This window comes from Sciurus carolinensis, chromosome 8, assembly GCF_902686445.1.
Source record: "Sciurus carolinensis chromosome 8, mSciCar1.2, whole genome shotgun sequence".
Lineage (NCBI taxonomy): Eukaryota > Metazoa > Chordata > Mammalia > Rodentia > Sciuridae > Sciurus > Sciurus carolinensis.
Window position 1 is genome coordinate 119,224,948 of NC_062220.1, and position 13,188 is coordinate 119,238,135.

Below are 13,188 nucleotides of genomic sequence, written 5' to 3' on the forward strand. Positions count from 1 at the left end.
TGCCAGCCCGGGCACCATGTGGAGAGGGGCAGCTCACTGCAGTAGCAGGATTACCGGAGCCTCCAGGTATCCGCCCAGGAGCTCAGGGTCTGGCCCCCCATGTTGGCTTGGCGGGCCTGCCCCGCCTTCTCTGGGCGACGGTGTTCAGTGCCTGAGTGGTGTTAGTGTGGGCGCCCTGGTGGCAGCAGACTCACTGGATGAGTGAGGGCCCCACGGGGCCCTGGAGGCAGATGAGCTGGATGCTCTCCACTGTGCAACCTCCACCTTATCCCTGGAAGGACTCCAGCGCCCTGCAAGAAGCTGAGAGAGCCAAGTCCAGGCAAGAGCTGCATCCTGGCCAGCGGTGAGCGCGCTCCAGCTCTAGTTCCTGCAGCTGCCTGCTGCCCTAGGGCCAAAAGGGCGCCCAAGGTAGTGACTTTAAAGCCTCAGGCAGGGGTCAGATGGCCCCTGGGCGCCACCACTGGGACACCAGGCAAAGATTGACCAAGCCATGCGTGCACGGAACAGAGTTGGGGAGAGTGAAGAAAACTAAAATTTATTTTAGATTCAGAATAAATATACATGCAAAGAGCTGTCATTTAACATGTGAGAAAGTTTTACGTGGGGGGGAATTTTAAGATTATATTCCACTTACATGAAGTTTGAAAACAAAACTGTTTTCCAGTTATTTGAATTAATCTTTCCTTTTCCATGACCCTTGATGATGAATCAATTGTTATCTTTATGGTCTGACTCATCTCATGCAACAAGAAGTCATGGTTGAAGATGACCCTGATTGGATCTAAAAAAAATTATGCAAAAAGCAGATATTGATTTAATATGTCATACATTCTGAAAGAAAGTGAAACACACACACACACACACACACACACACACACACACACACACACAAGCAGCACAGGAACCAGGCAGAGAGATCCATAGTTAAGAAGCTTTATTTGTCAGTCAGAGTATGACAAAGGCCAGAAAAGGTGAGAGAAGGCAGGGAAAATCTGACTTTGAGATATTTCATAACACTGCTTGTCTAAGTTCGCCTGAGCCATCTGTGTGAAGCCTTTTGATGGACTGTTCCTCATATGAGTTGCCTGTGTAAAGCCTTGGGGTGGGTTGTTAGGACAAACAAGGTGGTGAAGGGGAGGAAGAGCTATCTGCTAACCTTTGTTTCCTCGGCAAGCACCTATATAGGACAGGAAAATGAAACATTTCTAGGGCAGGAAAGTGAAACTTATTTTGTAAAATGGAGATAAGGATATAAAAATGGTTGCACAGATGTTAAGCTTTGGACCTAATACGTCTTAAAATGGGAAAACTAAGATAATACTGGATTTATTTTTAAACAAAGCTGTGAAGATGCCAGGGCACAGAAAGGGATTAAAACAAAAGGACTCCATGGCAATTTAAATGAAGAACTGCACAGTTCACCTCGCTGGGTACAATTTGTGTAAGGTCACATGAGCACCCTGAGAAAATGCTCCTAGTTCTTCAGCTCAGCTCATTCCTAGGCATCTGCAATGTGGCTGAAATTCATTAGGAATTTAAAGATCATTCTTGGTTCTAAATTCTCAAAATGTTTCAGCATGAGAGATAAACAAATGTAAGTAAATTAAAATGATCTGAGAATATTTCTGTGGGAGCATGCATATATGACATTTGAATCTACTGTATATGAATATATACCATTTTATAAAACTGCCAGTTCAATCATATTGAGCAATATACTTTACAATTATGAACAATGTCTTCAGTGTATCATGTGTATCAGAGGAACAGTTCCAACTCTGAAATTTTGGGAAACTTTCTAATATGAATTTGTGAAATTAGTAGGTGATGTGTAATCTGATATAAATTGATAACAACTTAATTCTCTCTTCTTATAAAAAATGTACTGTTAGGATTAAGCATTTGACTAAGGGTATGGTCAGTGGAAGATATATCAACAATCAAAACATCTCTTTTATAATTAAATCAAACTGTGTAGGTGAAGGAAATGTGGCCAGGTGAGGCCAGGGATGGAGAAGGAAATATTACCCTTCCAAAGTTCTTTCTGTGTTCCTGATTAACACCTAAGCTACTATGGAAGCATCTGCAGGATGGGAGATGAATCTACTCTTGTGTCTTTTGTTTCTTCTTCTCAAATGTTTAGAAATATTAGTTAAGGTGGGTGGAGGTGAGAATTAATGAATCTAACAAGGGCTGTTCATCTATTGATCTAGTGTTTGAAAGTCAATCCCACTAGGTCCCCCACTGTAGAAGTGGTAGGAAGTCACTTTGGATTCAGTACCAGGACTGTAGAAAGGATGTTTCTCATATTCACAAATCAGATAATTGCCAGGGTTACTCTAGGACATGATGAAAAGATACCAACTTTCCTATTTTGACACAGAATGGAACTGGAACCCAAGCTGTTGGCTACTCTAGAGAAGAGTCCAAGGATAGGGAAGTCCCAGAGAAAGGTCTGTGCACACACATTCTTCTTTCCAGGGAAACCAGAAAAAAAAATCACTGGGGAAATTCACTCTCCATTTTCACCTAATATTGTGGTGCTCCTCTGGCATCAGTGGTTCTCAGCCCTTGAAACAAGTAGGGTCATCTGGTGATCTTTCACAAAAAATATGGATGGATATGTCACAACGGTCACAGGGGATTCTGGAAATGTAATGAATGCAGGGTAGCTGGAAATCTTTGTTTGAATACAGATTGCGAATTGGAAGTTTTCAGAATGACTGTTACTTCTGGTTTGGGGACCATAGGTAGTGGAACAAATCTCACACCCACTGAATCTGAACTTCCCTGTTGTTGAGAAGCATAGTAGTCTAATGTTAAAAGTCCCAGTTATTTCCAATATGCAGATCATCTTGTCACCTGATTCTCTGCTTGAGCTTGTCCCAGGGTGGAGTTTGGTATGAAGATCAGTAGGGTTATTCCTGTGGGTAGAAGCTGAGTAGAACACTCTGGCCTCCTTGTCTGTGTACCAAAGATAATCCTCACTACATAAAATGCTATCAGACCCCATAACTCTGGAGGAAAGTGACACATTAATGAAAAGACTATGGCAGGTCTGGGCAATGAATTGCATTGTCCTATCTTGGTTGATTCCCATAATGGCTTCTTGGCTTCTTTATGACTCTTGGCTTCTTTATGACATCTTCCCAACACTCAGGATTTCTTCTCATCCACCATGTAAGGAAAAGACTTCTGACATCTGCATGATGTGTGGAGCACAGATTAACTTGTCCTATCCATCTTTGAAACTCTCTTCTTTCTTCCTTTTCAATATATATCCCTCTTGTTTAACCTTCTAAATTGCAATCAGACACAGATCAGACATTTGAGAGCTTCTTTTAGGATATGTGTGGCAATGCAGAAGGGTGGTAAAATCTTTAAGATTTGGATCTACTGGAAGGTGATTAGGTCATTGGACGTACCACCTTTGAAAGATTAATATAGTTTTCTCATTACCTGATTAGTTCCCTCCACAGTGATTTATTATAAATATAGTAAATGATTCTTTAGAATTCCTATGGCTGCATCTGACATGATCTCTCCTTTTTGCATGGGCACTCCCAATGTTGGAGCCCATGCTGTTGTGATGCAGCCAGGAAGGACTCCATCACAGCCAAGCATGTGTCAGTGTCATGCTCTTGAATTTTCAGAATTCTCTATATATTACCTAGCCTCAGGTGTTTTGTTATAGCAATAAAATAGACTAATCCAGTAGATTATACTATATCACCCTGCTCTGTCCTCTGGGTTCTCAAAAACTCTTTGGTTGCTGTGGAATCAGAGTCCTCCCAATAAAAGCATGGGATGATGTTAGAGAATTTCCATTTAAGACACAGTTATTAACATTCTAATTGACAGTAATTGAAACTGAATTTAAAATATGTATAATCATCATGAAACCTGAAATACCCATAATATCTTAAAGGATATTAGAGAAACATGCAAAAAGGAAGAAAAATACCCAGAAGAGTTACATAGCAAAATGGAAATGGTTTGCACATGAGGATGCTGGAATGGAATGCAGAAAACCAGTTTATTAATCAGCAGGTGGATTCTTTGACCCTAGAACTGACTTTGAAACACTATGAGATTTGGTGAATACACTGGTAAGCTGGCAATGTGATATCCTATAGGCTTACAGGGGAGGAATGAAAGTTCTGTGTTTGGGACCTTCATCTTCCATTTCAGACCTCAGCCTATGTGTTTCCTACACCATAATCTTTGGTAGCCCAGGGTTTTCCTGAGCTCTGTGGTTGACTTCTATTATATTATTGAAACTGAGGAATAATCTCAAATTTATAGTCAGTCTATAGTGCTGTTTAACCTGGAAACTTCAAAGTGTGTCTGGTATCTGAAGTTCAGAGCAGTCTTATGGAAGGAAGACTTTATCCTGACACTGTGGGTTCTAAGACTACTACTGGGTGTTGAGTGCCAGAATTATACTGTGGCACATCCTGTTGTCATACCTATATGCCCATGAAGCTAAGTATGAGGTTGAGTTTGATCTAGAAATCTTCCTGCCTCAGCCTCCAGAACTACTGGAATTACAGGTGTGCACAACCTCACCCAGCAAGTATGAGATATTTTACTGAAAATATGACTCTTGTAATTTTTTAATGTAATGAATATATGAATCTAGAAGAAACACACTCATTGGGGAGCATAATAATACATGACAATACATATCCTTCTCATCAGATTTTCCTCAGTGAGTGACTGATCTGGAAAATGCATGATGTTTTCTTACTCTTAAGGCCACATGCAATTACTCATAGAGGAACACTTTGAGTATCAAATAATGGTTATGCTCGTTTGGATCGATCTTGTATTCCTTTGTTGATGTTTTCAAACATGATGAGAAACAGTGGTCAGTCAACAGAATCAGAAAGCAACAGGACAGAATATTTCCATGTCCAAAAGGCATGACCTTTTCTGTAGGGCGGGCTTCTCATCTATTCTGGAGAATGCATCTCTCATACCTGTTTGGTTGGCAGCTGCTGTGGTTGGAGGGTCAAACTTAAAGAGGGGATCTATGCATATCCCTGTATATCCATTAGAGTAGTTTGCTCTGTGGTAATTAACTCAGCACTATGTGACACATTATATAGCTATTATGGTAGAGAAAGATGAGTCCATTTATCATATGCCTGTGTTCAAGTCCTCTTTCCATCCTTACACCCTGCACCTGACTGAATGTCTGGATGACCATATTCTCTGAGTTGGAGCCAGATGTTCAGGTATCACTGAGGTCTGGAGTCATCATCATAGATAACCAGCATACGGGAATATCTGGCTTCTGCTGGTCCCAGTGCACAACATATTCATTCTCCAGAGCAGGTATTTGTGGCAGTCATGCTGAAAATGCCCTGGAGCTCTGTGTCCTCAGACCCACTGCACAGCTGGCCTCCCCAGGACTCTTTTTTCTTTTCAGATCTTTAATATGGTGAGTGTTTTGTGATTATGCACATTTACTCCTTCTTTACAGCTCCTCTTTATGGGCTATTGGGTAACATTCTTACTAACTCTGGGTGTAGAAGAGCTTCTTTGAGAAGAAGAGATGGAGGTCCAACATCCACAAGCTGATACTCTGGTCATAAAATACACCTTAGGCTCCAAGACCCTGATCCCAGTTACCTTTCAGGGATTTACATGTGATCATTGTCCCATTCCTCCTGGGTTGGGATGTGTCCTGGGCCTGGCTCAGCAGTACTGTTGATCTTCCAAGAGCCTCAGCATGGAATGAGCTGAGCCCTACGGAGACCTTTAATTATGCCTCACTCAGTAGAATGTAGATGATTGATTTTAATATCCTCATCCATTTCTCTGGTCACTCACATGCACTTCTGTCCATGATTGTCACTTCTTTGTAGTATGACAGTGTGTCATTGGGATTTTTGTGAAATTGATTAAAATGTGACCTTTTTGGGTAAATAAGACATTTTTTGGGTAAACAAAGATTCTGTGGATTAACCCCATCTTCTAGTCTATTTCACAAATGGTGATTGCTCTTTTCTACAACAGTCTCCTTTCAACAGTAGACTGGCAACAGTCACAAGAATATTTTTTATTGCCTCAGTGTTTTACATAATCTAACTAAAGTGCCAGGAATGACACCTGCCTGAGGAAAACATGTAAGTCTGCCTGATCTCTGAATTTCCTCGGTGTTAGGTTTATAGAGCTAGGCGGTAGAAGGTGGTTAGTCAGGGTTCTCTCTATCCAGGAGGATACTGTCACTGAACAAATGAGAGCACTGCATTACAGAAATGACCTGAGGCATCCAAGAGTCCATGTCATTCTATAAAGACTTCTAAAGGAGGCTATTGACTCAGAGATAAGGTCCAATGTGCCCACATCACCATCTGACTTTGCACCTGAGCATTGGAGTTTTAGCCCTGAGAACAGATCTTTCTCGGAGGGAGAGAGTCAGTAGAGAGTGGGAAAACGTGCCAGTTGATAGGAATCAGGCCTGGAACCACTGCTGGATAGTGAGGATGTACCTTGAGAGTGGACAGAAGGCCCAGGCAGCCATCCTACATGAAGGATGCATGTCCTGGGATCCCTGTCCTGTAACACTGAGTTCCTTCCTGCAGCACCGGGGATTTTGGATATTCTCCCCAGTGACCCACAGTCCTTCAGGGGCTCCCCAGGCTGACGCTTGGGACCAGTTTCCTTCAGCCCATTTCCAAGTGATTTTCTCATGAGTGCCAGTTCCGTCCCATGCCCTCAGCACTATAATACTACCACTGTGTGAGCCTGACCCTCAGAAATTGGTTACTTCAGTCATGATTAGAATGGATTGCCTTGACTTCCATTCCAAAGACTATTCTCTGGACATCTTTTGACCCTGGGGCAGGTCTCCCTCTAGAGATCACCCGGAGAATACCCAGCCTCCATTCTGGCTCCTCCTTGATGCATTTATGCTGCTTCCTGCTTATGGAGGAGATTCAGAGCTTTAGTCTACCTGTCAATAGTGACCCCAAAGCTAATGTCACCTGTGATGGAACAGCAGCTGCCCTCACCCATCCCTGACAATAACAACAAAGTGAGTTCTCATCTGAGGTACACAAGCCTGTGAAGCAGGTAGAGCCCCTGTCACCCAGGCCAGGGAAATATTCCAACCCTGGTGCTTTGTTTTCTTTAGGGAAAAAGAGAAATTTCTGTCTACAATTCTTCTGCAAAAACAAAAGAACAGAGAAATATGAATGGTACTCACTGTGGAGCCAGACTCCTGTATGTTTACTGTCAGGTCTGGTTCCACCCTCCATGGCAATGAGAACAGTTGTCAGTTCAGGGGGAACACTGGATCTTTCTGCACTGAAGAACTGTATGGTTCTTAAATCACGGTCATCATTGTCATCAACATCATCATCATCATCTTTATAACTAACTTTTTTTTAATTCTACATCTCAGTTCATCATCATGCATTTCTACTTTAGCCTTGGGCAACATTTTGATAAACCCAAACTGCCTGCTTGCTCAGACATAGGGACACATGTTCTGACCATGGAGAAAGTACATTCCTGGCTGAGTTCTTTCCCTTGGATTCCCACAGAGAGATCCCAGGACCTGGATTTATTTCATTTAGGTCTCAAAAACAAGTGTCCTAATGTAAGCATAGGTGTCCCCATTTCATATCAGGTAACACTGAAACCAAGAATGCTTCAGGTCCTGCCAAAGACACCAGCATTGTCAAGTTTGGAAACAGACCAGACTGTGCTGAGTTCTACTCCTGAGCTCTTTATGGCAAAGCATGATCATGAAGGGTAGGGTTTATCTTCAAAGCCAGGCTGGACTCCAGGACTAGTGTACCCCATGGTTCACTGCTGTCCCCACAACCATGGCCTGTTCACCACCAAGAGACCAGCTAAGCCTGCAGGTGGTAGTTTCTGTGGGCCATGTCCACGTTAGAGCTGGAGAAAATGTGCAGTTGGAGAGTTCATCTTGCTTCTCAGGACTGGTTGGGCTTTTGCTGGTTCTCTCTTAACCATTGCCCGAACCCTACAGCAGATGAGTGTCTCAGGATCACTTCTATTTGGGGGAACTCAGCCTTAGGAAATCCCACAGATCTGAAGGTTGAGGATATTGTAAGGCTCATTCTTAGGGATTTGCCCTCTGCAACATGCCCAGGTCTGAGATCAGGCTTAGGGTATGTCTTGGGGTTATGAGGATGGGACTAATCCCATATACAGAGCCTCAGTGATCACCTGTGAATACAGGTGAAGGAGAGGCATTCAGGTCATTGTGTGGAAATACCCCAGAGCTCTGAGTCCTGTGCCCATAGCCAGACAGGGCTCCTTGTCTTCTGTCATTCACCTAGGAAGGAAGAGGCTACGGGTTCAGTAGCCTGGACTAAGATAGAAGCAATCCAGTCGTAATATAGGATCACACTCACACTGCAGAGGGCATATCCACATTGTGGCCATGGTAATATTGGTAGCAACCACTTACTGCATGAAGAACAATGTGCAAATTAACCACAAACCAGATTTTTCTCTTGAAACATCACATTACACATTTGAGGTGCAATTCTTGTGAAATTTAGGCTCTTTATGATCATTACTGTGAATAAATGAATTAATAAATGAATATTACTTATTTCTCCTTGTACAAATTGGTGTCTGAGTCTTTATTTTGTACTTAATTGTTCAGTTACCATGAGTAGTGAGGACAGATGCTAGTAATACCAACTGGATTACAAAGGACTTTTAGACACATAGGAGATTCTGGCAGGTGGAGTGAGGTGTGTAAAGCAGGAGGCATCCAAGATGACCTCAGAGGTTCTCCTTTGAGGCTTATTTGTTCAGGGAGCCTGATAGAAGGTCCTTATGGGCAGATTTGTGGCATATTAGATGATCCCAGGATGCGCAGGCCATACCACTGGCAACTACCTGATTGTGGAAGCATCTCTGGGGCTGTCTCCTATGGCATCCCCATGGTTGATCTGTAGCTGGGTGGGAAGAGAAGCTGCTGGCCATGTCTCTGGGTCTGGCATGCAACATAGACAGGAACCTGTCTGTGCAGAGGGGGGCACTTGATGAAGGCGAGTGGGAGGGGAAAACATGAAAGTGTGTGGGGAACGTTAGTGGGAAAGAAGGGTCCCTACATACAGCACGAGGGAGGAGACTGGGGATATTGCAGGAAAGGAACTGAATCAGGAAGGACCAGGCTCCTCCTGCATTTTGGTCTAGCCCAGAACAAAATCTCTGGGGGACCCATTCACTCAATCATGATCCCATTCTAGCATCCACTTGGGATGAGCTTAACAAGATCATTCCTATCCAGTGGGCAGTGAATAATGCAAATTGGGCCACTGATCCAGGTGGTCTCAGCCCTACAGGTGGAGAGGTGTTTTTGTGTGTGTGTTTCCCTCTGGAAACCTCACACATTCCTCCCTCTGTTATGGTCACTCTCATTCTGCAGTGAATGTGTGTTGGGGCTATGGACCACTTTTTTCATCTTAGTATTGAACCCAGGACTCTTTCTTTTTTTTTTCTCTTTTTTTGTGGGGGGACCAGGGATTGAATCCAGGGGCACTTGAAAACTGAGCCACATCCCCAGCCCAATTTTGTGTTTTATTAAGAGACAGGGTCTCACTAAGTTGCTTAGTGACTCACATTTGCAAAGACTGACTTTAAACTCTGGATCCTCCTGCCTCAACCTCCCAAGCCACTAGGATTACAGACGTGTGCCACTGCACCTGGAGTGCCCAGGTCTCTTGTGCCCAGGAAGATGAGGAAATAATCAGTAACTCTTTGCTTCAGGACATTCCTGAAAGCAATTGTCCACAAACAGTTGCTCTGAGTTCACACTTTTCACCTGGGCAAACTGTTCAGTTATCAAATATTTAGTAATCAAGACTCACTAATCATCTCACAATATCCTCTGAACCTTTGCTATTGTGGAACAGATGTGACCACATTTTAGTTTGTTCCTTCCTTTTGAGACATACATAAATCCACTCAAGTACAGAATCCAAACTTTACTAATAACTTCCATTGTCATCCCTCTTCTGAGATCCCAGTATAAGCATGTCTGGGTTTTTCTCCCTTACTGCTCATAGACTTGCTGGAGCTTTCTTGACAGTCCTAAGAAGCTGGAAGCTCATACCACTTGAAATATTCTACTCAAGTCAAAATAGAGGAAGCTGAGCCCGTAGGAGTTCAGAAAGATGGCCCCATCTCTCAGGAGTGTCAGGGCACAGGAAGAACTGGAAGCATCCATCTGTGTGCTGGGTTCTTTAGTTCCACTGTGATCAGGGAAGGGAGAATCCTCAGTAATCAGGCTGGTGGCAGATTTTTTTTCTCACTTCCCTGTCTGCCTGTGTCACTGTGAGCATCATTGCCATTCCACTCCTGACAGTATAGTCAACTTTGTCCCTAGTCTGGATCCCAATGATGGACAACATGGCTTAGTTTCCTGAGTTGAGCCAGAGAATTGGTCAGGGATACCTTAATGACTGCTACATGACTCTTGTCTGGATTCTGCTGATACCACTGTGCAAGATACATGCCAATGCTGTTGCACCCACAGATGATCCTAGCTGTCTATTGTGGGGCCACTGATTGGGCAAATGGCTGAATCACTTCATAGGTGGCCATGGAATCTGCAAGAAGAAAAAAATTAGTTGTATTCATGAATATGAGGGAACAGTCCCAGGAGATCGTGCTCCCAGGCATGGATGCAGTTCATGGACTTGTTTTGCAACAGGGCACCACACCAATCAACCTCAGCACAAGTGGCTAGTGGGCTTACTCCAGGATGGAAACTTTGAACACAAGACACAACTACCCTGTTTCCTGGCAGCTGGAACACTCAGACTCACACAGCCCCCATCCTGCAGCAGGTTCCAGAGCATCCTCCCCACCACAGGCAGGACCTTGCTGAGCTGAGAGTCAGGGTCAGTTTGGTTCCATAGAACTGGGCTGAGTGGATGGGTGAGAGCCCTGGAGAAGCACCTGTGCAGTGAAATAGTAGGCAGAGGAAGCGGGATGTCCAGATCATGGTGAGTTTGCCCCAGTACTGCTTCCTGAGTCCTAGGCTGGTCTGGATTCCTCCCAGGGATATCTTCTCCACTTGATGGAAATTTTTGCCCATTATGTAAATCAGCCTGCATTCTGGGATGCTGCTGGAGGAGTCTTGTTTTGTCCAGAGCAGGGCTCAGCCCTGAGGACACAGACAGTTGTGGAGTAGACTTCTAGCCCAAGCTCAACCCAAGGGATGCTCCACCACCAGCTGCTCTCAGTCTGGGTGATGTCTGCCTATTCTTTCCTTGTCTCACTCCTCTTCTGTCCTGTCCAAGTAAAGCTTAGTGTCAATGGTCTCTGTATTTTACATGCAGGCTGAAATCCTGACCCTGTGTTGCTCCTGCTCCTGTTCAGCAGGTGACTTGAAAAACAGTGCTGTTTTGTAATTATACTGAAGTGAAGTCCAGGTCCCTTCCCATGAATAATCCTGGCTCAGGATGAAGGTGATTAATTTTGATCTGAGTGCTTTGGTGTGTCCTGTTCATAATTATTTCTACCAGAGTTTGGATATTAATGTGCAGAGTCCTGTCTGCACATTAGACGTTCTTTCACAGAACCCAGTGTAGTGACTCTTTTTATCCTGCCCTACCAGAGACAGCAAGGACATAAACAGGTTCAGGCTCCTATCCAAGATCACGCAGATCCTCATTGGAAATCCGGAATAAAAATCCTATAATGCTAAGTGTACATGGAATGTTTAAAGATGTGCGAAGTGCTGTACATTTTTTTCCCTTGGCTCTGAATTATTGTGGCAGGTCCTAAGTTCTGTCTCAATATCCCAGTGTGCGCCAAGAGCCAGGGTGATGTCAGGTGATGGAAATGTTCATCTAGAAGAGTCTCAGGGTCTGCAAAATCCATAAACTCCTCATGTAAGTGTTTAGTATAATTAAGAGATCTTCGTTTGCTGGGGAAAATATATCAAGTGAGAACAACTTATGTTAAGCATGGGGGTACAGATTTGTAACCCTAGATACTAGGAAGGCTGAGCTAGGGAGATCACTATTTCAAGGCAAGCCTTATCAAGTACTCCAGGTCCTGTCTCAAGAATAACACCAATAAACCACACACATATGCGTGTACACACACACACACACACACATACACACTCACACACACACACACACACACACACAAACTAGAAAAAAATAAAACAAGGAATGAAAATGATGCTTAGTGGTAGAGCCCTATTGATTCATTCAGTAATACCACAAAAACCAATGAAACTTAATTCAGCCAATACAAAGTTAATAAGCAAGTATTTTATGCCTCACACTGAGAAATCAAAATGAAAATTTAGCACTGCTTCCGAGATAGTAACAAGTACAGACAAGTGAAGAGCAAATGGTGGAGGAGTCTCCTAAATATGAGAAGCAGTGGTGTCTGGCTGTTCAGGCAGCAGTCCAATTAGAGTGAAGACAAGTAGGGCTCTGGTGATCACAGGGAGTATGGTTGTTTATGGCAACAGAGTTTTAAGACAAATGGATAGACCAGGGAATCAAAGAGATTGATATACATCAGAGAAAGGCACACCTCCAGGTCAGATCTGACAGACATGGAGCCAGCAGAATTGTGTATGGCAAGGACAATGGTGCTATAGGAAAAGGACACTTTTACCTCCATATCTCAGTCACTAACCCTCCTGATGTTAGAATCCTTGGGAAAACCTGACTACCCGATCCTCAGTCATCAGTAAGGTCTCTGCTCCCCCCCGATGGTTCCTCCACACTGAACTATTTTCTGAGTCTGCACCTGCCCCAGAATATTCTACACAGATCTATTATTTCCTGATCTAAGGAGTGCAGATCTTCTTCCTATTGTTGGCTTCCTGGCCAAGACTCAGAAGGGGCTCAGAGGAGCCATGGAAACAGGAATACACTCATTTGGATGAGGAATTAGCAGGGTCCACCTGAGGCATCCAGGTACCCATCTCTGGAGTGCTGAGTGATCATTATTGTGTTTCGGAGGCTTGGAAAAGTGAGGAACAAGACTCAGAGATTGACTTCAATTAGTGGCAGCTGTGGATGCGAAGTGACTGTGCAGTAGTATTTTTGCTGCCACTTAATGAAGATTTATTCAGACCAACTCTGGTCTGGTCCACTTTCCATCCTGGGAATGCGCAGGAACAAGTAACAGCCTCTAATTGCAGGGTTTTCCCATCGT

General features: G+C 43.7%; 3 protein-coding genes across 11 annotated transcripts in view; all 3 read left to right on the forward strand.

Annotated features, from left to right (window-relative positions):
* The window catches only part of LOC124991706 (immunoglobulin lambda-1 light chain-like), a 1,192,366-nt gene that overhangs the window by 937,648 nt on the left and 241,530 nt on the right, over positions 1-13,188 (forward strand). The window lies entirely within an intron of this gene.
* Positions 1-13,188, forward strand: part of LOC124991707 (immunoglobulin lambda-1 light chain-like) — a 1,154,667-nt gene that overhangs the window by 895,490 nt on the left and 245,989 nt on the right. The gene's annotated exons all lie outside the window — the stretch shown is intronic.
* LOC124991709 (immunoglobulin lambda-1 light chain-like) overlaps positions 1-13,188 on the forward strand; it is a 981,515-nt gene that overhangs the window by 717,823 nt on the left and 250,504 nt on the right. The gene's annotated exons all lie outside the window — the stretch shown is intronic.